The sequence below is a fragment of the Dermacentor andersoni genome, chromosome 2 (genome assembly GCF_023375885.2).
Source record: "Dermacentor andersoni chromosome 2, qqDerAnde1_hic_scaffold, whole genome shotgun sequence".
NCBI lineage: Eukaryota > Metazoa > Arthropoda > Arachnida > Ixodida > Ixodidae > Dermacentor > Dermacentor andersoni.
In genome coordinates this window covers 53,340,016-53,366,339 of record NC_092815.1, presented here as the reverse complement: position 1 = coordinate 53,366,339, position 26,324 = coordinate 53,340,016, and the positions used below count along the sequence as shown (strand labels likewise).

Below are 26,324 nucleotides of genomic sequence, written 5' to 3'. Positions count from 1 at the left end.
GACGCGCAATGATTCGCTGGCGATTGGCAGCTGATCTATAGAACAACGCGGAGCTGAAACAACTTAAACGGAGCCAGTGGCAAAAAGTCCACTTCACTGCCGGGGATGGCATTTCCATGAAGTAGCAGGTTGACATGCCTAGCCAACAGAGATCATATGACGTGATCGATTAACGACTTGGCGCTAACCGCTGGAAAACAGACCCTTATGACCTTTTACTTGCTTGAAATGTTGAAGTGCCCGAACGCCCTTAAATTCTGCAAGAGGTTTGTTTAGCCCAACGCACCATTTAACACCCCGAAATTAATAAAACTGTGTACTAATTCTGTTCTGCTACTGAATGCACCATTTTAGAAATTTTCAGATGTAAAGATGCAAAAAGGATGTTTTGATATCCAGTCCACCCTCGAGGGTGTTATTTTGCTGAGTGTGCGCAGGGCTAGCCAGGTACGTTCTCAATAAAGCGAAGTTGACTTTGCCTACCTCCACTGAGTTTGGCGTGGCATGCTGGGTATCTTGCTAGATAGGTAAGGGGGGGGGGGGGGGGGGGGGGTAGCGTGAGCTGTCGCTCAATAAAAGAAAATTACGAGTCGCATGATCTCATTTTAACAAGGTTCCTCCAGCGCGACAGCCCGACGCTCTATACATAAGGCTACAGACGCTTTTTTTCTTTGCGCCAAATGTTAAACTACAGTACCTAAAGTCATATGAACAAGTAACAGCATTTGATAAACAAACTACTTACGCTCTTGACAGACGCAATAAAACAATGATGCAATCCCAAGATGTCGGTACTGGCAACATTCACAGTGCCAAGTACCAGAAAACACGCTGTTGATATTTCCAGGGAGTTTTTTTAAATGTATACTTTTCACTAGAAGCTTAGCAAGGATAAGCACGTCACCAATATTGGGTGCGAGTCCAGTCTCACTTCGCATTCGCCATAGCGGCGGTTAATGCTGACAGCCATTGTAGCGAGGCCTAATCGTTCAAGAATGCATTAGGTGGCAAGCGCTCGCGTAGCACGATTGAATAACAACGTTACCACCCCTTTCCTCGTGCATGCTAGTGCTTTTAGGTGCTGGACGCTTGCGCCGCGTCGCATAGCAACAGTTGGCTCACACAACTAGTGCGCGCCCGTTTCCTCCATCCTTCCCTTGTGGCAGTTAGGATTTTGCGATGCCATGTGACACTGCGCCACCTTCGCGATCAGACCAATTTATTCGCCGCGACACCTTCAGCATCGGGTCAGATAGTCGGCAGAAAGGACTTTCCTCGGCGTTGTTGGGCGTTGTGTAACTCTGCTTTGCACGGCAGAAGCGATACGCACGTTCGCGACGTAGTTCACACACAGCCACGCGGCTCGCTCTCATGCCTACGCAGAACTGAGAGGCGCACCTGTGCATAAGCCGCACAAACTGACGACACTTCAACTGGGCTAAAAGGAAAAAAGTGTGAATGATAGAACACAGAGACAAGTACCGTGAAGTAACAAAAAAAAAGAACACCATACATTGCAATTTTTATTTCACAGTTCCGTATCTTTCGTTTTTCATTGTTGTTGCTCAGAGTCTCTGTGTTGCACTGCGAGATACCTGTAGTGCACGGAGAACTCGCGAGCTCATGCTCCTCGTTAGAGCGCGGTGGCGTGCGAGCCGCTGTGACGGCGTAGCTGGAATGCCACGCGGAATGTGAACAGGACAGGTGCGTTCTTGTATAGAAGCTACTCTGCCACTTTGACGGGACATGGCCTCGTTTAGTGGTGCTAGCATTTCGTTGATCTATAAATTTCCAAGAAATATCCATAACCTTTAATACATTGTCGCTCAATCTTAACTGCTTTTTGAATCCTTTTAGCGGAGTACTAAATGTGATGAAGTTACTCAGTCCAGTTCAAATTCCTTTATCGGCACTTTACTTAAGCGTGCCGTAAGCGTGTTGCAGTAACTTGGATGCTTGCCACGCAGCTCCTACGGAAAGTGATGAGCAAGTGATTCGATAGCCGCATAAATTCTGTAGAAAGTATACGGAGAACTTGTGCAAACACATTGACTTATTGGACCACACGCGCAAACGCTGCCGGGGGGGGGGGGGGGGGGGGGGGGGGGGGGGATGGTGTCTACTGGTTAGAACGGCGCTTATACGGCGTATATGAACCTTCGTCAACAAACAAAAACAATCATGGCCTGTTTTCTCCGTTACTTATTCAATTCGCTCCTTTCTCTACACCACTTCACTGCTTCCTTAAAGCTTAACAATCAGTTTTGTCTCTTTCCGAAAAACTGGACAATCGCGGACACTGGTCCAGACGGGTTACGGCACTCAAGGCCTTAGGGCTTTGCTCAAGTTTTTAAGGACATGTGAATTGCGCTACCGCCTTTGACTATTGTTGCGCGTAACATCGCGTTACTGTGTGAATTTTTATCGTTGTTTTTCTCTCTTCCTTCTCTTTTTATTCCTTTTACCCCTTTCCCCAGAACAGGGTAGCCAGCCGGTATCTACACTGGCTAACCTCCCTGTTTTTCCTTCCCTTTTGTCTCTCTCTCTCTCTCTCTCTTCGTCTCTATCCTTGCGGTGATATATTCCGTGAAGTCCACGCTGTCTTCTTTGACCTGAACTCTGCTTTAGAGCAGATCTCCGTTGTCTGAGGGACTGACAAGAGCTTCTGCTGATGAAAGATGCAAGCAAAGCACTCTTCTCCTTGAGCAGTCTACGGCAGGAACAGCCACTGTCAAACATCCCAGACAGAATGGGCACGTGTCCACCTCCTGAAATGCTGGATATGCGACGTTCGTCTATACAACCTGTCTCTACCGCAGGAAGCAGAAAACAACATGTATTTCCCAGGATCCGGGGCCTGTAAGTGGTCGAGCGTATAACGGAAGCTGCAGGGCTGCCCGTAGGAGTGGGAGGGGGGGGGGTGGGGGGGTGGATATCGATTTCTTTCGACCCTCGTTATTTACTTATACGATAATGTTTTGCTTCCCTCAGTGTGGTGTAGATGAGCAGGCCTAACGTTGCTAACCCGCACGCATTTCCAGTTTGCCGCCTCGGGCTCTGGGTTTGCACCATCTTCGGTTTCGTGTATATAGCGTTGGAAGTAATCCGCCGACAAGAAGGTATAAACTATGAAAGGAAGAGCGAAACATAATAATAAAGGAAAAACCTTGTGTAGGGAGGTTAACCAGAAGGAGTATCTGGTTCACTCGCCTCGATACTGAACAAAGAGACGACACGCGAAAAAGAATACACGTCCAACAAGAGAAAACCAAGAACTTGCAGCCGCGTGTGCTTATGCTGGAGTCCACACAGCACGAACCAGTGAAAGGAAAGAAGTCCCGGTAAGAGTGAATGTACGCAACAACTTGGTCGCCTATGCCTGTTCTAGCCGAAGGTATATACCTAAGTCCAGCGTTATCGCGAAGTTATATTATAGTCACCTAAAGTTTAGATTCTTTTTTGAAACGTCGTATCCTGTTTTCGCTTCCTTGAATGATCTACAACTGAGTGCGTTAACGCATACGCTGGGAAAACACACAGCACATTTTTTGTTTTATCGATTAAATATGTTTGTTTCGGTACGGTTTTATGGAGAAGTGAAAAAAAAACTCTGTACGACTAAACTGCTCGTGATCTCGGACAAGAAATACTACGATAATGGCGACCAGCCCGTTGTTATCTCTGTAACGCCATAAGAGGACCCTGAAAAAGTCTACGAATTCTTTCTGCCTATGACGGCGGTGCACGTATAAACTGCAGACGCTCGATATCAAGAAATAAATTGCGTAGCGTCCTTTTGTGCCCATAAGGACATGATTTTATTTCTCATAATCAGGAGCAGCTCACGCAGTTTTCTCCCAAGCATGGTTCGCGATGCCCCAGTCCGGCAGGCGACACGTCAGCATTGTTAAGAGCCTTAAGTTTATACAAGTTTTGTCGCATGAATTTTTGAATTTCTGATAAACGCACTACCGGGCAAACTTCGTTGACAATATTTTAAGCGCGGTGTGCGGTGTCACGTCAGTCCAACTATGGCCGTGCATAGTTTCTGCATTTTCGTATAATGATAGGTTATTACATAGGTGTAGGTAAGTCAGCGTACCGAAAATGGACTCTTTACCTTCCAGTATTTGTCATTGCCGTGTAGTCTCAGGAAGTTGCTGCGAGTAGGTATATAGGCTCGTATGGGCTTTTTGCAAATGGGTTGCCGCTTTCGCTAATAATATGTCCTACATCAGGATAGGTAGAAGTTCGCTCATACGATCAAGTACATCATGAGACCTTCTTGTGAAGACGGGCCCAGTTCACTTGCACCTGAACCTAATATTGATGGATTGGTGAATGGTTGATGGGGTCGAGCGTCCAAAAGCAGCACGTGAGCCATCTATTAACTAGGTAAACTTTAGTTTCTTATTTCTATTGCGGTTCCAACTTTGTTATTCAGCGATCGATAGTCATGTCGTGAATCCAGTGCTAGAAATAGCGCGGTATGCCATATGAAGAAAGAATAATAAAATAAGAACGACGAAGCAGCATTCAGAGTTTACAGGTTGCTAAAAAGCATAGGATAGTGTGCTGCGTTGAGCAGAGACAAGGAAGACGCCAGACTTGTGAGTAACGCATGTCCGGAACACCGGCTCTGAACAAGCGTGTTATGAAAACAAGTTTGACTATGAAAACAACATTCATAGGTTGACCGTCCCTACGTGGTGGTAGCTGATCGTGCTATACATGCTACTGGCTTTCCGCCTTCTGTTATGCATAACTGCTGAGAGAGAGAGAGAGAGAGAGCACGGAGGAGATGCGAGAAAAAACAACGCTCGTGGTTGTGGCTGGTCGGATGCCGCACGTATTCGCCTCATCTACATCGACATTTACATGTTCTGAAAAGTAGTATTTGCCGCGTAGTTGCTATCTTCACCCCTTGATGCCGGCGCTGAAGTTCTCGCGGTCCGTGCATCTGCGTGGTAATGCATGCAGAGGCAGTCGTAGTGTTGTGCATAACGTGTGGATTGCATGAAACGGGCATACGGCGTACCGTGCGACACCACCAAACGAGTAGTTAGCGCACCCAGCTATCCTGCTCAGCGTTTGCTCGAGTTAAGTCAGCACCTCTAACTCCAGATTATTGTAGTTTGTTTACGACCCAAAAATAAGAGAAAAAAGGAGATGAAATGAATAAATGTATGTACCGGTGTTATTTCTCACGCTCATCTATTTTTCCACAGTAAACGAAAGCGCGACTAGTGGGACTTCGGTCACCGAGTTAGGTTCGAACTTGAACACAACTACGCAGGCAAGCAATGAAATATTTGATTAGACGAACGGGAATGTTTAAGCTCAAAGGCACTTCCGAATACCTATGGATCGCAAACAGACAGTTAAACGCCGTGAACTGACTGCCTCACGAGTAATTTAAAGCAGACTCGGAAGTTGTGCTCTTCACTGTCCTTTACAGTAAGCGGGGATATATGTGTGGGCCACACGTTTCGTAAACAGTTGACGTGCAGTATCTATGGGTAGGATCAGATGAGCAGGCGCCAGGATTTATAGGACTTTTTTATATATCGTTAGTACCGTTCTTGTGACACTCAGTTGTGATGATCAGGCGAAAGACAATCAAGATTAGCGTGCAACTTGGTCAAATGAACAGATATGAGCAACGCAACGAAGGCAAACTACACATGCCTCTATCTAGCTACCTGAGTGTGTTATACCTATATTGTACTGCCGCTGAGATAGAGGTTGCTGGTTGGATACTCGGTCGTGGTGGCCGTATTGTGATAAAGAACGAAGAACAAAAAGCGATAGTCTATGCAGAAAAAATTTAGTCTCAATATATAACGACAGAACGCACCAGGAAAAAAAAAACGAAAGCGAGAGATCTTGAAGAAAGGTTTCAGCCGATGGTAGACCCCGAATGGTCAAAACTAACTCGGAGTGCTTTGTTACGCTGTCTATCGTACATAATGCCAGCTTTGTAACGGTAAACGCAATCTTACGGACGCTATCAACTACAAGAGATATCAAACACTGTTGCGCCGTTTGTGAAGAAAGGGGCCAAACGCCGGTGAAAAGAGCCGGCAAACGACATTGTCGAGATTGCACAACGTCGCATTTATTATTGAAAAGGGGCCATATAGTTCTCTAGTGGATAAAAAGAAGCCGTGGACATTGCACGCTGAGACCGTTCCAACGTCAATGAAGGAAAGAAAGCAGCGGCGAGCGTAACACTTTCACCCAGGTGGCATCAATGTCTCGCGGTAATTGCTGTTTCTGTTCCCGGCCGCTGCAGCTGTTTAAAGATGCAAAGCCCTGGACAATGTCTTTTCCCAGATCCTTTCTTCTTTTCAGGCAGAATTCATGGGACAGCCGCGCAGAGGGATTTCAGAGATTGCACGCAGCACCGCAAATCACCGCTCCCTAATTATTACGTGCCTCATTACACTTGCCGCGCCTTTTGCTTGCTCCACCGTGCTGCTTAACGCTCGTTAACTCTTCGCAATGTCAAGGGCCCCCAGCTGCTGACGGATTACAAACCCTCCTCGCTCCTTCGCACCCTGCGTGTTTTTGGGACCCTTCCATTTTATTTCGGTTAGTCTAGTGAGCGACAAGAAGCGTAGAGCAACCAAGCAAGTGCTGCTCCGTTAATCCTTAGCTTAGAAGGGATGGCAAGCACCTTACATTACGAAAAAAAGTATCGTATCTAGTACAGTGCTGCGCAGCCGAGGTTCCCGAACATCCCACCATCGACTTAATCCCCATCACTCAGTTCTGCCAACTTGTTCTTCCTTTCACCTCATACTGCGTTTGCAAGACGATGTCTCAACGAAATTGATGGCTTGCTAAGCGGCTGCAGGGTGTATTGTTTTGGCTATTCTTGGAGCAACGAAAAATCCGGAGCAAACGCCATCACCAGTAGAATCTACCTTGTATTATCCTTCTTATCAGCAACCAGCACTTTCTTTATCTTTTATTTTTCTGTAGGCTTTTCTCAGGGCTAATCTGGGAGTTTCACTACAGAGTATCACTTTTGTGCTCACTTTAAGCGTCTGCCCACAAGGCAGCTATAGTGCTCTACTTAGTTTCGAACGGTCTACGAGCATCCGCGATAAGTTGTGACAGTGATGCTCGATCTTTTGGTATTTGTGCGTGATTTACGTTGCTACACTCGTAAGATCAATTCTTTTCTCGTTAAAACTCTTTTCTCCTTCTTCCTATGCCGGGGAGGAAACCAGACCACTATTTTGGTGAACTCATCGCCTTTATCTTTCTCTTTTCTATCTCTCGTTTGTTTCATCTCTGTCGCGGTAGTGGCCTGTGTTGCGAAGTATGGAAATGAAACTAAAGAAAGAAAGGTGGGTGATGGCTCACCAGGCTGCCAATAATTTTAGAGTTATCTTTCTCTGTATCGGTATGTCACATTCCAATTACCGGAGAAGCATCATACGGGGAGGTTTTAATAGCAGCGCTTCAAGCCATTTTGCCGCTCCAGACCAAGTCAAATCATTGCGCACCTCTCCACTATGGCACCAAATTTAGGTGTACCACAGTGAAAAAAATTTAACAACAATGTACGAGGCCTCAGTAACTGTAATATAATTGGCATATACTCAACTTACGTTGCTCCGGGAACAATCAGCAATAAATAAAGGGATTGAATAAAATGCAAACTGTAATCCACTTAGCATCCAATGTAGCCTGAAGGATGATGATGTGTCCCACGCCTTCCCCGTAGAGCTGCTACAGGCGGCTGTCTATTTCGCATGCAAAATGAAATGCCCTGTGGATTTCACTCCTATTTCCAGTTTAGCTTTTTGAGTGAATGCAAGAGAATTTCTTTGGCTACCCCTACTCAACCTTGGTCTGCCTATGTGGCCTCGACACGGTGACCGCGTAAAAAGAATGAACAAAATTTAGTCCTTATAAAAATTGAACCCGGGCCTGCAGCGTGGCAAGCGATGTATCTATCCTCGGCGTCACGCCATTTTTATTATTGCCTTGTTTATCATTGTACCGACACTTCACAATACAGTCACACTATGGTGCAAATATGTCTAGATTTTTTTTGTCAGTCTTTCAGCACTTCAAGGATAGTTACCCTGTCTGGTGGTTGAGATTGGGCTCTAAGCACCTCTCTAAGTTGCACAATACTTGAAGTTTTCTCATACGGGTGTAACGTTCTTATATGTGTCGCCAAATTGCATTCGCGTTTTTCACAAACCGTGGAGGCTCAGGATCCATATGAGTTCATATGGTATGTCCCCTGTGCTTCTATCGGTAGGAACCTTACTCCATAAGGTTCTAGTGACAGTTCTTTCCGTATTTCCGTATACTGTGCTGGAGCGTGTTCCAATAAAATATTGCATCCCACCAGTCTAAAAATACATGTTCTATATCCTCTGCTTTTTCGCATAACGGGCAATTACTGGTCCATGCATGCATTGTTCCTTTTTCTTGAAGCCATGTTTTCACAGATAACGTATTTCGGGGCAACTTCAAGAAAAAGCTTTTAGCACTTCACTTTATGGGATTAACGCATTTTCTTCTCCCTCTTCAAATATCTTGTCCTGGATATTCACGGTACGGCGAATGATACATAGGTGTTGGAAGGCGCGTTTCCATACGGTCTTTATAAAGTCTAGTTTTGGGGACATAACTCACACACTCCGCAGAAGTTTTCACTTTACATATTCGGTATGAAAGTAAGAATTCACGCAAGCATCCAGTTACCATCCTCCTGATATAATCACACGAATACACCACAATTTCTGGAATTAATCTGCGTAACCTAGTTTCTATACCCTGCAGCAAAGTGTCCTTAACATCCCGCAGAAACATAAAGCTCGAAACGATCTGACGTGGAAATAAATGAACAAGTCCCAGGCCAGCGCTTTTAATTTGAAAAAAAGCACTTTAGTTCGACTTGCTTTCGCCCCAAGTCGATGGCCGAAGAAAGATTGCAAGGACACGCTACATTATACATTATGTACGTTGAGCATGCGTTAAGCATACGTTAAGCATGCGCTGGGAGCTTGTTATATGCGGCACCCTATTGCACTCTGTTGGAGGGGGGGGGGGGGGGGGGCGGAGCTCCCCCTTACCACCGTGCCTCACCCTTACGCGGAAGCGCATCGGTACTTCGAGCGTTTGCCGAACGCACACTTGACACATGCAGAGGCTGATCACTGAGATTGTAGGCCGATTACGTTTGGAACCACGAGCACTGATAGCGCGCACAGTCTGTGCACTTCAGTGGTCAGGCACGTACCCAGGATTTCTTTTTCGGGGGGGGGGGGGGGGGGGGCACCACCTCCATCATCATCATCATCATCATCATCATCATCATCATCATCATCATCATCAGCCTGTTTTATGTCCACTGCAGGACGAAAGCCTCTCCCTGCGATCTCCAATTACCCCTGTCCTGCGCCAACCGATTCCAACTAGCGCCCGCGAATTTCCTAATTTCATCGCTCCACCTAGTGTTTTGTCGTCCTCGACTGCGTTTCCCTTCTCTTGGTACCCATTCTGTAACCCTAATGGTCCGACGGTTATCTAACCGGCGCATTACATGACCTGCCCAGCTACATTTTTTCCTCTTGATGTCAATTAGAATATCGTCTATACCCGTTCGCTCTCTGATCCAAACCGCTCTCTTTCTCTCTCTTAACGTTATGCCTAGCAATCTTCGTTCGATCACTCTTTGCGCGGTCCTTAACTTGCTCTCAAGTCTCTGCCCCATATGTCAGCACTGGCAAAATGCACTCATTGCACACCTTACTTTTCAATAATAATGGTAAGCTTCCAGTCAGGAGCTGGCAATGTCTGCCGTATGCGATCCAACCTATTTTTATTCTTCTGTGAATTTCCTTCTCATGATCAGGGTTCCCTGTGATTAATTGACCTAGGTGAACGTACTCCTTCACAGTCTCTAGTGGCCAACTGGCGATCCTGATCTCTTGTTCCTTTTTCCGGCTATTTATCATTATCTTCATCTTCTGCATATTAATATTCAACCGCACTCTTACACTCTCTCTGTTAAGGTCTCCAATCATTTGTTTTAAGTCGTCTGCATTGTTGTTGAATAGAACAATGTCATCGGCAAACCGAAGGTTGCTGAGATATTTGCCGTCGATCTTTACTCCTAAGCCTTCCCAGTTTAATAGCTTGAATTCTTCTAAGCACGCAGTGAATAGCTTTCGAGAAATTGTGTCTCCCTGTCTGACCCCTTTCTCTATAGGTACCTCCCTGCTTTTCTTGTGTAGAATTAAGGTAGCTGTAGAACCTCTGTAGATATTCTTACGCGAAGGACGAGTCAGTAAGACGAGAAACTATTTACAGATTATATTTACAACAACAGTTGCAGGGCTGACCGGTTAGATTCACAGCGCGAGCCCAGTTCGTTCTTCCTCCTCTTTTCTGGAGTGATGGCGCCCACGCGCCTCGTTCAAACAAACAAATACCACACGCATGTAGCAATATTTTCCAAGCTTTTTACGTAAGCGTTCTGTACTCCTTGATTACGTAGTGCATCTATGACTGCTGGTATCTCTACTGAATCAAATGCATTTCCGTAATCTGTATAAGCCACATGGAGAGGCTTATTGTAGTCTGCAGATTTCGCGATGACCTGATTGATGACATGGATGTGATCCATTGTAATGTATCTCTTCCTAAAGCCAGCCTGTCCCCTTGGTTGACAAAATCCAGTGTTGCCCTTATTCTATTGGATATTATTTTGGTAAATATGTTATATAATACTGGGAGCAAGCTAATAGGCCTATAATTCTTCAATTCTTTAACGTCTCCTTTTTTGTGGATTAGTATAATGTCTGCATTCTTCCAGTTTTCTGGGACCCTTGCAGTCGATAGACACTTCGTATAAAGAGCCGCCAGCTTTCCAAGCATTATGTCTCCTCCATATTTGATTAAATCGACTGTTATTCCACCTTCTCCTCCCGCTCTTCATCGTTTCATGTCTTGCAGGGCCCTTCTGACTTCATCGCTAGCTATAGGAGAGTTTCTGTATCCTGTTCATTACTGTTTCCAAGTGAAGGTATCGTGACTCCTCTGGGTACTGTATACAGGTCAGCTTAGAATTTTTCCGCTGCTTTTACTATATCTTCGAGATTGCTGATGATATTATCCTTCTTTTCTTTTAGTGCATACATCATGGTTTGTCCTATGCCAAGTTTCTTTTTTACTGATTTCACGCTGCGTTCATTTTTTACGGCTTCTTCAGTCTTTCCCATGTTATATTTTCGAATATCAGTTATTTTCGCCTTGTTGATCAGTTTTGACAGTTCCGCGAATTGCGTAACGCTGTGCGGCCGCCAGTCCCATACAACCGCGTAGAGCGCAGGACTCTGCGATTCTAGACGTACTGCGCTCACCGCGAAAGGTTAGAAAAACACCCACATAGGCAGAGCAGAGAAGTGGCTACGGGAGGCGGTTCGACCGATAACTGTAGAAGCGTCATTCAAAACAAGTAATTGTTCTCCACTTCCGGCGGCGTTTTCTCTACTTCCTTTTTAAATAAAAAGATGTTGATCCATAAATATTCTCATAAACAACGGTTAACATTTTTATTATTCGCTTTTGCTTGCAGTTTGGTTGTTGCCTTGGCTCTGTCCCTTAGTAGATCGCTTCATTTCTCAACTCCTTGCGATCTTTGTTTCCAGTTGCCAATTTTGCACGAAAAGTGCTATACAATTAGGGAAAAACAGACGAGGTAACGGGCGACAGTCATCTTGCTTATGGGTTTAAGGGTCATTGCAGGGTTTCATGATGGACGCTGTTTCACATTATTTTATTTCCGACCTTATCTAACCCTATCACGTATATATGGTCCCGGGCATCTGCCAGCGTCGCGGCGAGCCGTAACTCAAGGAAATAAGGAAGCAAAGGGAAAAGTTAAACGCAATTGGCGTTTTCTCCGGCAGCAACTCGTTCCATGAGAGTACAGACCAGCTGAGTAACAGCCGCATCTTTCTCCTGGTCCCAGGATCAGCCTAAACAAAGAAGGTTGAACTAACAAAAGCAACAGCTATACGCGTGACGGTTGAATAGATGGTGACAACTGAACGCATCTCTAGTTAATCGCGCGGGTGCGGAATCTATGAGAAAACTGTCCTTCACATTACAAGAGATGCCGATAACTACCGCCATCTAAAAGGAGTGAAAAAGGCATCATAATGCTGACCGATGAACAGCTGCCAAGTCTCAACATTGATCTGGCGGCGCTTTAGGAATGTGTGAGGAGTGGTGGCGTGGGTGGGGAGAGGGGGTATGCCACTTGATTTCGGGGGGGGGGGGGGAGGGCCCGGCCCCCCCCGGGCCCCCCCCTGGGTACGTGCCTGTCAGTGGTATAAAATATAAAGAGACCCGCTTGCGCAACATTTACGTCGCAAACTTTGAACAGAAGATAAAGAAATTAAATTCTTGGAGTTTACGTGGTAACACCACGATATCATTAAGGGGCATGTGATTAGGTGTGTGTGTGTGTGTGTGTGTGTGTGTGTGTTTTGCATTTCGACTCCATCAGAATACAGTCGCCGCGGCCAGGATTGAACCCGCGAACTCGAGCTCATCAGCGCCACCACATCGTCACTTGGCTACTGCGGCTGGTACTAAAAAATACAGCAGAAAAAAAATTTAGAGTTTATTAGTACAATACGCCACATACCTACAGGTCGGAGATGTTGTGGCAACGAGCTCCTGACGAAGAAAGAATCAATCAAGCCTAGCCGTGTTAAACCATAGCAATAATGTGTGTAATAAACGTAAGTATAAGAAACGTAAGTACACGAGTGTGTTTTTGTGTGTGTTTTGCCCTCGTTAAGATGCTGCTGTCGCGGGTTGGGTTCAGTCCCACGACCTCGTGTTCAGTGATGGAGCCCCAAGCCACCTCAGCAAGTGGCGTTTAGACTAGTATTATCGCGATGCTACATTTTTCCGAATGTATTTTCTTGCAAAGATATTATTATACACGACCTACTTGCACACATATAGTCAAGACGGTTCTCCAAACATTCGAGCACCAGGTTAGCCCAAGGTCATCCTCTTCTTCATTCAGTCGAGTGCTAGAATAAGCATGCATCCCTTCGTAATAATATATTTTATGAGAGTAGTGCTGCATGGTGCGTCCTGTAAAGCCCCTCCCCCCCCCCCCCCCCCTCAAAAAAAAAAAAAAAAAAAGGAAGGAATAATATTTGGCACAGGAGGCGGATAACGGCGACGCGTTGCCTGTGCGCCGACATTAGCAAAGCTGTGCAACAAGATAGACTGCGTCGTCTTCTTCTAGCACGTCGAGCCTTCACTTTGAGTATTTATTTGTTCCAGACAGGTACAACAAATACACGAGGAAAGGGTGAAGAAAACGGTACAGTGTCGCCGCTTGACAGTGCCTCCTTCTCCTAAAGGCATGTCATGCAGCGGCATACAAACCGATAACTGACTCGGCAAACAGATTACAAACTACACTTTCAGCTAATACGACTTAGAAAAAAACAAAAAAAACAGTCTACAATGCAAAGACAAGCATGAAAGCAAGAAAATGCTTTGGTACTGCAGGAAGACACCATAAGGCTTCGTCGCTTCACTTGACGTTTATACTTTTGCGCGATCTCGCATCGCGTTTGGGATAGTTGTGTCTTAATGATGCAACTATATTATTCATCAAAATAATGTCGCCATATAGCTAAGCACAAAAACAGACTGAGAAGTGTTAAACAACGGATTGATAAGAAGAACGAATCATTACAAACAAGGAACTTTCATGTCTCCTTGTATCCCTCCGTGACACCGGTTTCTTGGATATCTGGCGTCATGTTTCAGTGACATTGCAGGAGAGGCAAGGTGCTATGGCAGGGGCGCTATAACGTAAAACTATTCCAAACTTTTCTATTCCAATTTTGCTATCAGCCCTCCACGATTGGTCAAAAACTCTTTTCGACCACCCCCACTTCACCTGTCTGTCACGCGACGTCACGAAAACCGCGATACCTCCCCATCTGATATGATGTGTACACACTAATTATGCATGATTTGACAGAAAAAAGAAAACCAGTTATTTCTTATTCGACACCTTTTCGTCATTAGCCCTCGGCTATTGGTAAAAAGCTTTCGGGCTGCACCCACTTCACCTGCCAGTCACGCGACGTCACAAAACCGCAAGAACTCATCGCGTCAAAGTGACGTGTACGCGATAAAGATGCATTAATATGCCGAACAAAACTGAATTTTCTTCGGAATAGCCTCAGGCTGCCCCGTTCCGAAAGGGATAGAAGATGGCTGCCGCCGATCGCTCAGACGCTGGCTACTCGCATCTGCCGGAGAGCATGGGTGTATTTGCGTAGAATAAAACTTCTTGCGTGGCCGTGTAACGTTTTCGAGCACTTTCGGCACGTTTACCCCTCATTCTGCCAAGTCTTCTTTGCTGAGGGTCCGCTTTAGCGTCATTCTTAAGCTTCCGTTGCATGCCGCCGCGATTTTCGACCAGCCACCGCAAGCTAAGTAAGGGAAAGCCGACCAATCGTAGACGCCGACACCACCCTCTTCATCTGGTTATCGACTTTCAGTGCAGTGGCTCGGCCCCATCGAATCCCTCTCCACTTGAGCGTTCTCCTCGCGTCTTGTCAGCCAATTAGATACGACAAGCCGCTCAGTGTAGGCAATGTTATTCGTTTTTCAAGCAAGCAAAAGTGACCTCCTATGAACGAGGAGAGCGTTTGATTGGTCTGTTCAGACAACCCTGCGGGTGACCGCCCGGTGCTTGCGTTGGCGGTTACGCAAATTTGACGTCAGGAGATTTGAATAGAAACATATTGGAATAGTTTTACGTTATAGGGCCCCAGTGTTGGTCCCGATCGTCAGGCTTCACCACCGACGCCAGTTTTACGGACTGACAATACGTGATGGGCGGGACAAAAAGCCGCTCACGCAACGATAGATATAGCGGATGGCCCTCGTAGCGCTGAGATCTCTAGCACTTTAAAAATGTCGCAATAATCAAGAACCGTACTAGCCTATAGCTTTCTGCGTTAAAGATGCCCTGGACCACTTTTTATCGAAGTGGAGAAATGCACTTGAAGTTAAAATAGGCTATTTCAAAAGTACTTTGCCTCAAGAAGTGCTTGAATGCGTTCAGCAGAAGCGGAGTCTTTGGCAATAAAACAACGGCCTCCGCAGTGCTCCCGTTCCTTCTTCCTCGCACTGCGAAGCTTACGGCGGAGCGGGGCGTGCCCGCAACGCTCCGCCTTCTCAATATCAATGCGCGCAGTTCAAATTTGATTTTGTAACGTTAACGTAGACGCCACCACTTCCGATTTTGGCATCTACGACACGGCAAACGTAAGCCAAACGCGGTTGTGCTCAGCGAGCCGCAGTGCGCTTACCCAGAGGACTCGTGGCGGCGCCTCGCGGCGGCTGCGCGCAATCTATACGTAGCAGACCGCAACAACCCGCATACTGTAGTATGTGTGCGCAGCGATTGCTTTGTGCCCTACAGGGCTTGAACGCGTGCTCGCGCTCAAACGCTACGTAGAGTCTGACCATGCTACGTGTTGCGGGCCAGCTTTTACCGTGACCAGCTTGACCGACATATAGCAACCACATTAAACTTGCGCATTTGGAAGCGCTATCGATAAGTCTGCCAAGGCGTCTAACCAGGAGCAACCAGGAGTGAGCGCGCGCTGGCAAGCGAGCGTGTGGGTTGGCGTTAAATTTCGCGGGATTCGAGGCTAGTTGAGCGTTCAAAATTAGTCGAAATTAGCGAAACCCGCCTGATATGACACAGCTAAGCAGGGTGGCCAAAGTTCCTACGCGGGCGGCTGCGGCCGAGCGTGAGCAGACGATAGACGGCTTCTTCCGGAAGCAAGTAATTATTATCGAAATTCGAAAGCACATTTTCGCTTACTTCAGCCTGTTTATTGGACTTCATCATTAGATACACACAGTGACAGCAGAAAGAAGCGCACTGATCCAAACAGCATCCTTGATTGACATCAGCTGTTAGCCAATAGCAGCCGCACATGGAAATCCGCTTTACTACGAAATAAAGCTCCTATTTTAACTTCAAAAGTGCACTGCAGCCTGCAGACAAGGACTCACAACTATGGGCCGTCCAGCAGGCCCGGGGTGCGCTCGAAAAGCACAAGCCTCATGACCCACTACAAACGGGCCCAACTGGGCTAGTGCAGAGTAGGGTATAACCCCGGGTCGACCCTTCGCCAGCGTCACGACTCGTTAAATCGTCGTTTGCCGGCACTTTATTAAAGTTATTCCTATCCTATCCTATCCTATCCTAAAGCTCCCAGAAGAGAGTGAGGACCAGACTTCTGTTGAAAAGAGCGCTTTTGAGAGAAGGATGACTTCGCGCTCCGCTTGCGAGCTGCATGCACCGCGTGCGACAGTAAGCCGTGGCTGAGATGTTTCTTTGTGTCTTCACTATGTTTCTTTCACCAAGCCCAAGGGGTGATTCAGGACCCCTTCAACAACGTGAAAAATATACGCAATGGACTATGCGCGCGAAGTTTTGTAAGCCTGCGCTGCACTAACTGTACCAAGCAGTGGTTGAAATCGGAAGAATTTTTTTATTACTTCAGAGAGTTTGACATTGGCCAGCCTCCTTTCATAATAATATTGGCTGAAATTTCTTCTCACAATGAGTCGTAGCGAGAAATTTAAGGGAGAGAGAGACAAAGTAAGAAGGGAGGTTAACGTAGGTTGGTCGTTACGAAATAAGTTCTCCGTTAATAACTTGCTATATATATATATATATATATATATATATATATATATATATATATATATATATATATATATATAGCTGTCATTGATTACGAGAAAGCGTTTGATTCTGTCGAAACCTCAGCAGTCATGGAGGCATTACGGAATCAAGGTGTATACGAGCCGTATGTAAAAGTACTGAAAGATATCTATAGCGGCTCCACAGCCACCGTAGTCCTCCATAAAGAAAGCAACAAAATCCCAATAAAGAAAGGTGTCAGGCAGGGAGATACGATCTCTCCAATGCTATTCACAGCGTGTTTACAGGATGTATTCAGAGACCTGGATTGGGAAGAATTGGGGATAAAAGTTAATAGAGAATACCTAAGTAACTTGCGATTCGCTGATGATATTGCCTCGCTTAGTGACTCAGGGGACCGATTGCAATGCATGCTCACTGACCTGGAGAGGCAAAGCAGAAGAGTGGGTCTAAAAATCAATCTGCAGAAAACTAAAGTAATGTTTAACAGTCTCGGAAGTGAACAGCAATTTACAATAGGTAGCGAGGCACTGGAAGTGGTAAGGGAATACATCTACTTAAGGCAGGTAGTGACGGCGGATCCGGATCATGAGACGGAAATAATCAGAAGAATAAGAATGGGCTGGGGTGCGTTTGGCAGGCATTCTCAGATCATGAACAGCAGGTTGCCATTATCCCTCAAGAGAAAAGTGTATAATAGCTGTGTCTTACCAGTACTCACCTACGGGGCAGAAACCTGGAGGCTTACGAAAAGGTTTCTACTTAAATTGAGGACGGCGCAACGAGCTATGGAAAGAAGAATGATGGGTGTAACGTTAAGGGATAAGAAAAGAGCAGATTGGGTGAGGGAACAAACGCGAGTTAATGACATCTTAGTTGAAATCAAGAAAAAGAAAGGGGCATGGGCAGGACATGTAATGAGGAGGGAAGATAACCGATGGTCATTAAGGGTTGTGGACTGGATTCCAAGGGAAGGGAAGCGTAGCAGGGGCGGCAGAAAGTTAGGTGGGCGGATGAGATTAGGAAGTTTGCAGGGACGACATGGCCACAATTAGTACATGACCGGGGTTGTTGGAGAAGTATGGGAGAGGCCTTTGCCCTGCAGTGGGCGTAACCAGGCTGATGATGATGATGATGATGATGATGATGATGATGATGATGATGGGATGATGATGACGATAATAACCTTGCCAGGTCTGCTTCCGTTTACTTAATTCCTAACATCTGCTATGATGCGTGGCAGCCAATTACCAGTAAAAAAAAGAAAAAAACATGTTTTGCCTTTTCTTAACCTTCAGGGTGACACCTGTCAACTAACTTTGTTTTAATGACTCTCCCGGATGCGGAAAAACGGTGCGTGCCAGTTTAAACCCCGGTGAAAGTTCTTTCGTAGTGATTCAGAGTTGGAAGGTACGTTAAGCGAAAAACAAAGGCGAGGCGGGGAGTCGGGGAACGGCTTCGGGTAAACAGGGAAGCACGCGGCGAGAGGCAGGGAAAGTGGGCGAGAGAGTGACAGAGGGAAACAGGGAGGGAGGGGGAGGGCGTCGCGCATGCGCGGCAGCCCAGGCGCGTGCGGCCTCTTCTCGCGCGCTCGCCCTCCCGGGCTTGTTGCCCGTCGACCCGGAGCGCAGGCGACGTGCATCTGCTTCCGGAAGTGCGACTGAGGTGCGCGGACTTCGCACGCGGAAACGGGGAAGTTTGCTCCGGACGGCGCGACACACGGAACAGAGAGAACGCGGGCGTACGCCAGGAAACGCACGGCGCGGTGAAATTGGGCTTCTCGCCAGCGAGCTGAATTTTGTCTTTTTTTTTTTTTGCGGAAATCTCTTTCCCTGGTGAGTGACCGACTTGTACTTTCATATGCTTGGTGCGTCCCATTAACGCGAAGTCGAACGCATTTCTCGTTTGTATCTCGTTTTCTCGTACGTCACAGACTGTGAAGTTACGAAAGACTACATTGAAACGAGTCGGGCTTAAATGCAGTTGATGACACTTGATTATTAGTTGTTTTTTTCGGAAATATTATCGCGCGAGTGGTCGACTTCATTTCCCTTGCTTCACATGTGCTGCTAATGCGAAATTAAGCACCCGTTCTTGTTCTTGTTGTTTTCCGCATTTCACAGACCAGCGAGTTACGGAAAATTTGTTAGAAAAGTGGTTTAAATGCAGTAAAAAACATTCTTATTTCTCTGAAATGTGATGCTTGGGATAAAGGGACCAGTACTTAGAGCCTGGGGGTGTTAAATGTTCTCGTAATGTGATATGATTCGCGAAACAAAACGGAAGCGACGTGAGACGTGCGACACTCGTGTGTAAGTGACATCTCGTTAGACGCACAAAGCTGCTGAACAGCGATTACGAGTGACTACATAAATTCTATAATGAAGCTTACAAGCATTAGAAGCGAGCGAAAAAGAAGTGACGTAAAGGAAAGAGAAGGATGAGAATAATTATCTTCGGTTTCAAGAAGAGTGAAAAAGAAAGCCCGAAGTGCTAATAAAAAAATAAAAATAAAATAAAAATAAGGAGAGGCCTCACCGAAAAACAGCTTGGTTGATGTGTCTGCTCGAGTTACTGAAATTATCACTAACGAAGAAAAAAATTACAGTGTGTTTATCGCACTGTAAACAAAGAGGAAAATCAATTAGTAGTTATCTCAGCAGAATGCAAGAACTATACCATTAATTTACTGTGACATTGTAAAGAAAGTAAAATTGAATTACTTTTTGTGCCCGCAGGGGTAGCGTGGGGGCTATGACGTCACGCTGCGAAGCGTGAGTGCCCGGATTCAGAGCCCGGCCACGGCGGCCACATTTCTATGGGGATTGCATGCAGCAAAGCCCGTGTACCGTGCATTGGGTGCGCCTTAAGGTACTCCATGTAGCCAAAACTAATCGGGAGCATCCCACCGCGGTGCGCCTCATATTCATATCGTGGCTTTGGCACGTGAAAATACAGATCGATTTTTCTTTTTTGTGTTTTCCTTTATGCAATTATACGTCTCGGAGGACAGAACCCGGATGCGAAAGGCGCCTTATGTGGATGCTTTGGATGAATTATGGCTACCAGGTTTACTCAGTCTGCAGCTCAACTTCGTTTGGATGGCGTCCTTTTGTTGCATTCCTCCCGCGTCAGAATGTGGCCGAGCCACCGTCGGGACTCGAACGTGCTGCCAACCTCTCCGCAGAAGGAAACTGCAGCATCTGAACTAGCGCGTCGGGTGCTGTCGCATTGCAAGTGCAGCAAGTAGGAGCTTTAGAAGAAATCGGGCCAGGAGACTCCTCATCTGCGGTCGAAGATCCGCCTCAGTTGTTTTTGATGTCACTGGAGATAATGAGCGCGAAAAAAAAAAGGAAGGCAGGAAGAACGCGGAAGAAGGGGAATTTCAGTGACTGAACGAAAAAAATCGCAATTATTACGCAACTACCAAGGCGGCGTCTACAAAGACTGAGAATAACCGTAAGAGCAAAATGCGCTAGTTAGAATTGCTTCTCCTGCATTTTCGCTCCGGAATAACTGTAGAGGAAGGGGTCGGCACGGTAATGAAGACACATTTCCACTACAGACCATTGTAGCAAGGAGCAAACACTTGGTTATCCGTCGTGTGTATCTGCCTGTGTTCACTTTTCTCTCAATATTACTTGCGGAACGAGCGAAGCACTCCAGGGAATTGCTTCGTCCTACCTGCGGGCTGCCTTGCAATGGTACTCGAGTATGCGGGGCCACCAAACGATGCGTTTTCCATAAGTGCGTGCGCTAGAAGGAGGCCAGTGCCGTAAAGGATAAGACGCAGAACCAAGTTGGTTCCTGGCAGTAACTACTTTGTCCGAGTCCATAAATCACTGCAGATAATCGTTTCTTTAGCGATCGTATTGCTTTATTTTGACAACGTCATTTGCTTTAACACTTGAGGAGGCGAGAAAAAGAAACTATGATAACAGATTGGATAGCTCCATAGCATACTTCCAAGGCAAAGCAAACAGGATTGATACAATACACACACGCGCGCGCGTCTCTGTCTGAAACCCGGGCTCATCACCAACGACTGCAATTTCTGTGTGCATACCCCCATGTTATTATGCGAGGATCGCACGGTTATGTTGGTTTTCCGTTCTTCGTTATCACTTCATCGAACGAAGACAACGAAAAGCATACGAGGCACAGCAAAGAGTTTTAGGTATGAGTGGTGTAATGGCATTTCATTTTACAGAAGGGAGGGCGCACTAACAAAAGTATACGTTCAATACTTGCCGCAGCGAAATACAACATACACGGAGTTAGAACGCCTTATTTGCAAAAGTGAAAGTGGTATAGAGAGTTTGTGAATTGTTCCCATGCTGCTACGCTAGTGCAGACACGAAAACGTGACATTTTCTTTTATTTTGAGAATCTTAAACAAATTTGGGGCTTTACGCGCCATAACCAAGAGGAACGTAATTTACGGCTGCCGCGACCGGGATTCCATCCCGCGCCCTCGGGCTTATAGCAGCGAAACGCGAAAGCCACTACACCACCATGGCAGGTATTGAGAATATTTATTTGTTCCCTCGCTTGCTCTTCGTGCTGTCAAATACTGTTCAGCCCAGAAAAAAAGAAACGACACGGTTAGTTGTCGTGGCACCAGAACGCAGCTCTGCAGAATACTGGTTTTTCAATTGGAACTGAAGGCATGTCACCGTTGTACCAGATTTAGTGCACAAATTATTGCGCCAGAATTACTGCAGTAGCACGCTTACGGTGTTTCGTGAAAGGATAACACAGAACAATAAATAAGCTTAGCTTAAGAAATAAAAAGAAAGTTCATTAGAATTCAGGGTAATGTATCTCCGCGGTGTCTGCGCGTTTGGCCGCAGTGGATTTGCCAGATTGTGACTTTGGCATGAATGCGCCGGGGCCTGACTCAGGGCCAAAGATGGCCGTGTGAGTGTGTTTTGAAAGATCGCTATACTGCTTGATTCTTTTTTTTCTTAAAGTTGATGCAACGCAACACAGTATGGCTCGGTGCCAGCATCACGTTGTTCCGGAGTTCCTAGACAGTGCTGCTGGTTTCTCTTCTTGACTTCAACTCGCAGCTTATGCCCGCTATGGATTTCCCGCACAGTCAAGCGAGGAAAAACAAAACATAAGGAGCGAAAAAAAATAAGATCAAGAAAAAAATTGCCGGTACAGAAGTCAAGCCACTCGTGCATAAGCAAACAAAAAGACAAAGGAGTGTCGCCCAAAGAAGAAGAAGAAGCAGAACAAAAATTTGTGCAACGCAGAAGAAAGTTTTGAATGACCTTGTTCGGCATTCGAGAAATTCTTGCGGGTGATTCCAAAAATGGAGGCTATCATGTGTGATAGAGCTTGACTCGCATTTAATATATTTCCTTTTCTTGGTTTCTTCCTGCTTTATGTGTAAGCCCTTGGCAACGTTCTGAACCCCTTCGCCCGTTCCACGTAGTGTAGCGTGGAATCTGACGCAATGACGCCAAAAGCGTCCTCTCTTAGTGACTTGCAACCCTGCATTGCTTTCAATGGTTTCCGCTTGACGGGAGTGGGAACTCCGGCTAAATTGGCTAAGCCACTGCCAATTTTATTCCCATCCTCTCAATCATCATTTATGGTATCGATGGGAAAGAAACAACATTATTAAACTGAGTGTTCGCGCCAGCAACACGCGCACTTATCGTACCTTATACTGCGGCAGCGAACGGGAACTTAGCCTTGTTTTCGAGAATTGCATAGCGATTGCTTCCGCGATGCTAAATCTATCGCATAGCTGCTGCTGCAAGCTATCTATGCTAATAGTTTGCGTGTCGAAGAAGAATGGAAGAAAAATCCTGTCTTTTATTTTTCTTTCCTTTGGCAAGAAAGCCACCCTAAAGTTCCGCCAATGTCACTGCGTTGTTGACAGCAAAGAGATGAAAGAAAAATGATAGAAGAAAACAAGAAAGAAACTGTACCGGCTTTCCCGCAGGTTGGGGTTCATTTTTGTTATTGGCATTAAAAGGTAGACACCTTTCTCAGAGAAGGAGATCGTAGGATAACGACCGCAGTGCAAAACTAATCAAGAACGCTGCTATGTTTCTCGAAATCCAAAGGTTTGTAAGATCGCTTGTTACTGAACTACAAACATTCAGCTTGCGCATACCTGTATGCCATTAGTTTTTAACGCGAACCATACTTTGCTTCATGCTATATATATATATATATATATATATATATATATATATATATATATATATATATATATATATATGGGAGACCGCGGGAGAAAGGGCATTCCAGAGACTGAATGAGAACAATGACAATTATTACGCAATTAGCAAGGCGTCGTCTACAAAGTTCGAGAATACCCGTTTATAAGAGCAAAATGCGCTAGTGTGTGTGTGTATATATATATATATATATAGCATCGGGCTTCTGTGCCGGGTTTTTCGGGTTATATATATATATATATATATATATATATACATATAACCCGGGGAACCCGGCACAGAAGCCCGATGCTTTACCCATTCGGTGATAGATGCTCGCTTACCTTTTATGTGACAACGCCAACTAAAGCTCTGAGACGATCGGCGCCTGTACGTCAAGTTGCATAGTAGGAATGTTATTTAAAAAAAATCTAAAGCATGTGTTGCTCTCAGGCGCAGAAATGAAACGCGCAATTCTTGACAACCTTATCGCTGTTCTTTGCCTGCGTCACATGGTATAGTAACAAGTTGCTTAAGCAAGCTAGAGCGCTCCATTATGCCCCAAATTACACCGCCTTTGTGATCGTTCCTGGCCGTAAGGGCACAGGTTGTAACATTTCCTTCCAGGAGTACAATAAATCAGATGTAATGCCATCGCCGCCACCGTCATACTATTATCGTCGCCTTAAATGATGCTGCCGTAACACGTAAGCTCGCTTCACACAAACAAGCACAATCGGTCAACTTACGCGAACATGTTGGCCCATCTGGTAACACTTCAGAGAACCTCAAAGGATGCTGAATAGCGAGCTACCTGCGAAGTGTTTCGCATAACGTCGATTCCTGCAGTGCATCCGATCTGCGTAATGTTTAACTTGCTTAGCCTCTTCCTGCACTTAGGAGGTGCAATTTAACCGCTATCGCCTGCGCAGGTGCACCCTCACGTCAAAACGCAAAGCTCCCAGGACTTCTGGAAATCACTCCACAATATATATAGATATAGTACTGTATCGTCTTGTATAGTGTCTAATTCAGCCCACACATCCTGAGCCCTAAACCACAACGTTAACTCATGAATATCTCGTCAGCCCCGGTCGACTGTGGCGTTTGACTAGTGATTGTGCGCTACCTATACCTTCTTAGTCCACTCACGTGATTTATGACACGTGTACGCAGCACCAAGCGATTCAAACGCACGGAAATCTTCAGCGCGGACTCTTTCCGCAGCAGCAAGAGCAGTGACGCTTAGCAAATTACTGGAAAGCAGTGCTATGAACTAGTAACGAACTTGAAAGAGGCGGTTTGAAAGACTTATTTGAATTTGAATTTATTCTCTTTGAACAACATATACAAGGAAGGAGCAGCCGCAAAGAGCTACTCAGATCAGTAGCTTGACGGGGTGGCCGCCCCTTTACACACACATAAACTTTTTTAAAAATACAAAGGAATAGAGTTTCACATTAATAGGTCAAATACAAGAAAATATGTAAATAAACACAGCATAATTAAGACTAACTTATCTCGCATGTTTTTTTTTTTTGGACAATCGACCGATTTGTTGGCACAATTATTGAGCAAAGCTGGAAGGGTAAATGTGATTTATTGTTTGGCTTAGGTGTAATGAGGAGTAGGTACGTGCCAAATACTGGGGTAAGGAGCAGTGTATACGGCAATATTTTCTCTTAACTCTGAAATCTCACTGTAAGAAGAATTGTTCTTTTTTGTGGCCGAGCAGAATGACTGGAGTAAACGATAGTTATAATAATAATTTAGATTTATAGCCTCAAATTGTTTAAAGCGTTGCTGCGTGTGAAAATAATATGGGACGTTTGCAATTAAGCACATAATTTTAGTTCGTTTAAATTCAGAACAGTCGGGTTAGATTAGATTTTGTTGTTGTGCCCTATACCAGGTGTGCGTAGGATAACTGAGTTACCGAGCTATATAGTAATGGTTTTTTATGTTGAGGCATGATATGTCTACATTTCTTTAGCATACCCCAAGTTTTGCACAGTTCTTTATCAGTTTCGCAGATATGGTCACCGCAAGATAAGTTACTTGTAAAATACACGCCCTGCACTTTCATGCATTCTACTACTTCAATGCCATTATGACCGAGTCGGCAGGCTTACAAATTATTTTTTTTCTTTTGTTTTTGTGGTATTGATAAGTTAAAAAATGCACTTTTTCCATTTTAATAACGGTGGCATTGTTTCATAAGCAGATATTCTTTGTATATAGTCCGGTGTATTATCGGTGATTAATATTGTGGTGTCATCAGCTTAGCAAATTAATGTTACGTGCGGAGTTATGATAAAAGACTGTAGGTCGTTAATGTAAAACACAAAATAACATGAGCCCATGGTGCTCCCCAGAGGCGCTTCCATCTTTATGTATTAAATGTCGGAAGAATATGCTCCTACTTGTAAGTATTGCTTACGATGCCTCAGATAAAGAATAAACTGTAGAATGCCCTTTGTCTCTGCTGTGAATGGCGCGTTCTCGTACGATCCAGACAGCTGCGAAACAAGAAGAAATGAAACAACCCGAAACCATGGACACGTCGTAATCCGTAAATAATGGCAAGTTCTACATACCAAGGGTTGTGTTTCAATTCACCGTTCTCTAAACTTCAGAAAGCTTCGCTTACATTCTCAAACATCTGGTATGTGTTCCGACCTTGTTTGTGCTGCCTAATTTTTTCTCTTTCGTTCTTACCACCCGTTTTTTTCCCGTTTCCCCATTTCATTAGTTTATCTTTCCCCATTTCAGACAGTTCACCCTTATGGCTTTTCCTGATGCATGGCGTCTCTCTCTCTTTCAAGAAAGCACAAAGTGACGAGAAGAAACAAAGGAAATATATGCAGTTTCAGTGACAGTCTCCCGCCGTTTTGTTTGGTGCTATGAGAGCGTCAAAAGTTAGAACTCTCCACTGTTTAATCGCATTCTCTCTCTCTAAGTCTTTCACTATTGCTGTCATTTACTTCCGCGCCTTCGCTGTATAAATACATTCTTTCAAGATGGCCGGTTAAATATGTCAGCGGATATATTTTTGCAAACACATGTATTGGATGTAACGGTCTTCTGATTTGACAAAGTGGTTCTGCAGTTACGCTATGATATGCCACGAGAAGGCCTAAAACGCGCGACTTGAAATTATGGCCCCGCAGGACTCGGGATTGAGCTCTGCAGTCGTCATTAGATGTTATTTTTTTATTTCTTTATTTATTTCAGTGAGACAATTCGCTTGACATCGTGCAAACTCACATCACCGTCAACAATATAAAGCGTCTCCCGCATAGGAATCACTGTAAAACAGACTACCAGGTGTAGACGACACGGATCACAACACAGTGCACGCAAAACACAGAAGC

General features: G+C 45.3%; 1 protein-coding gene across 1 annotated transcript in view; it reads left to right on the top strand.

Moving 5' to 3' along the window:
* Positions 1-17,319: 17,319 nt before the first annotated feature.
* The window catches only part of LOC126542310 (gonadotropin-releasing hormone receptor-like), an 84,292-nt gene continuing 75,287 nt past the window's right edge, over positions 17,320-26,324 (top strand). The window contains exon 1 of the mRNA XM_050189329.3: positions 17,320-18,606. The gene's annotated coding sequence lies outside the window, so the exon portion shown is untranslated. The remainder of the gene's footprint in view (positions 18,607-26,324) is intronic.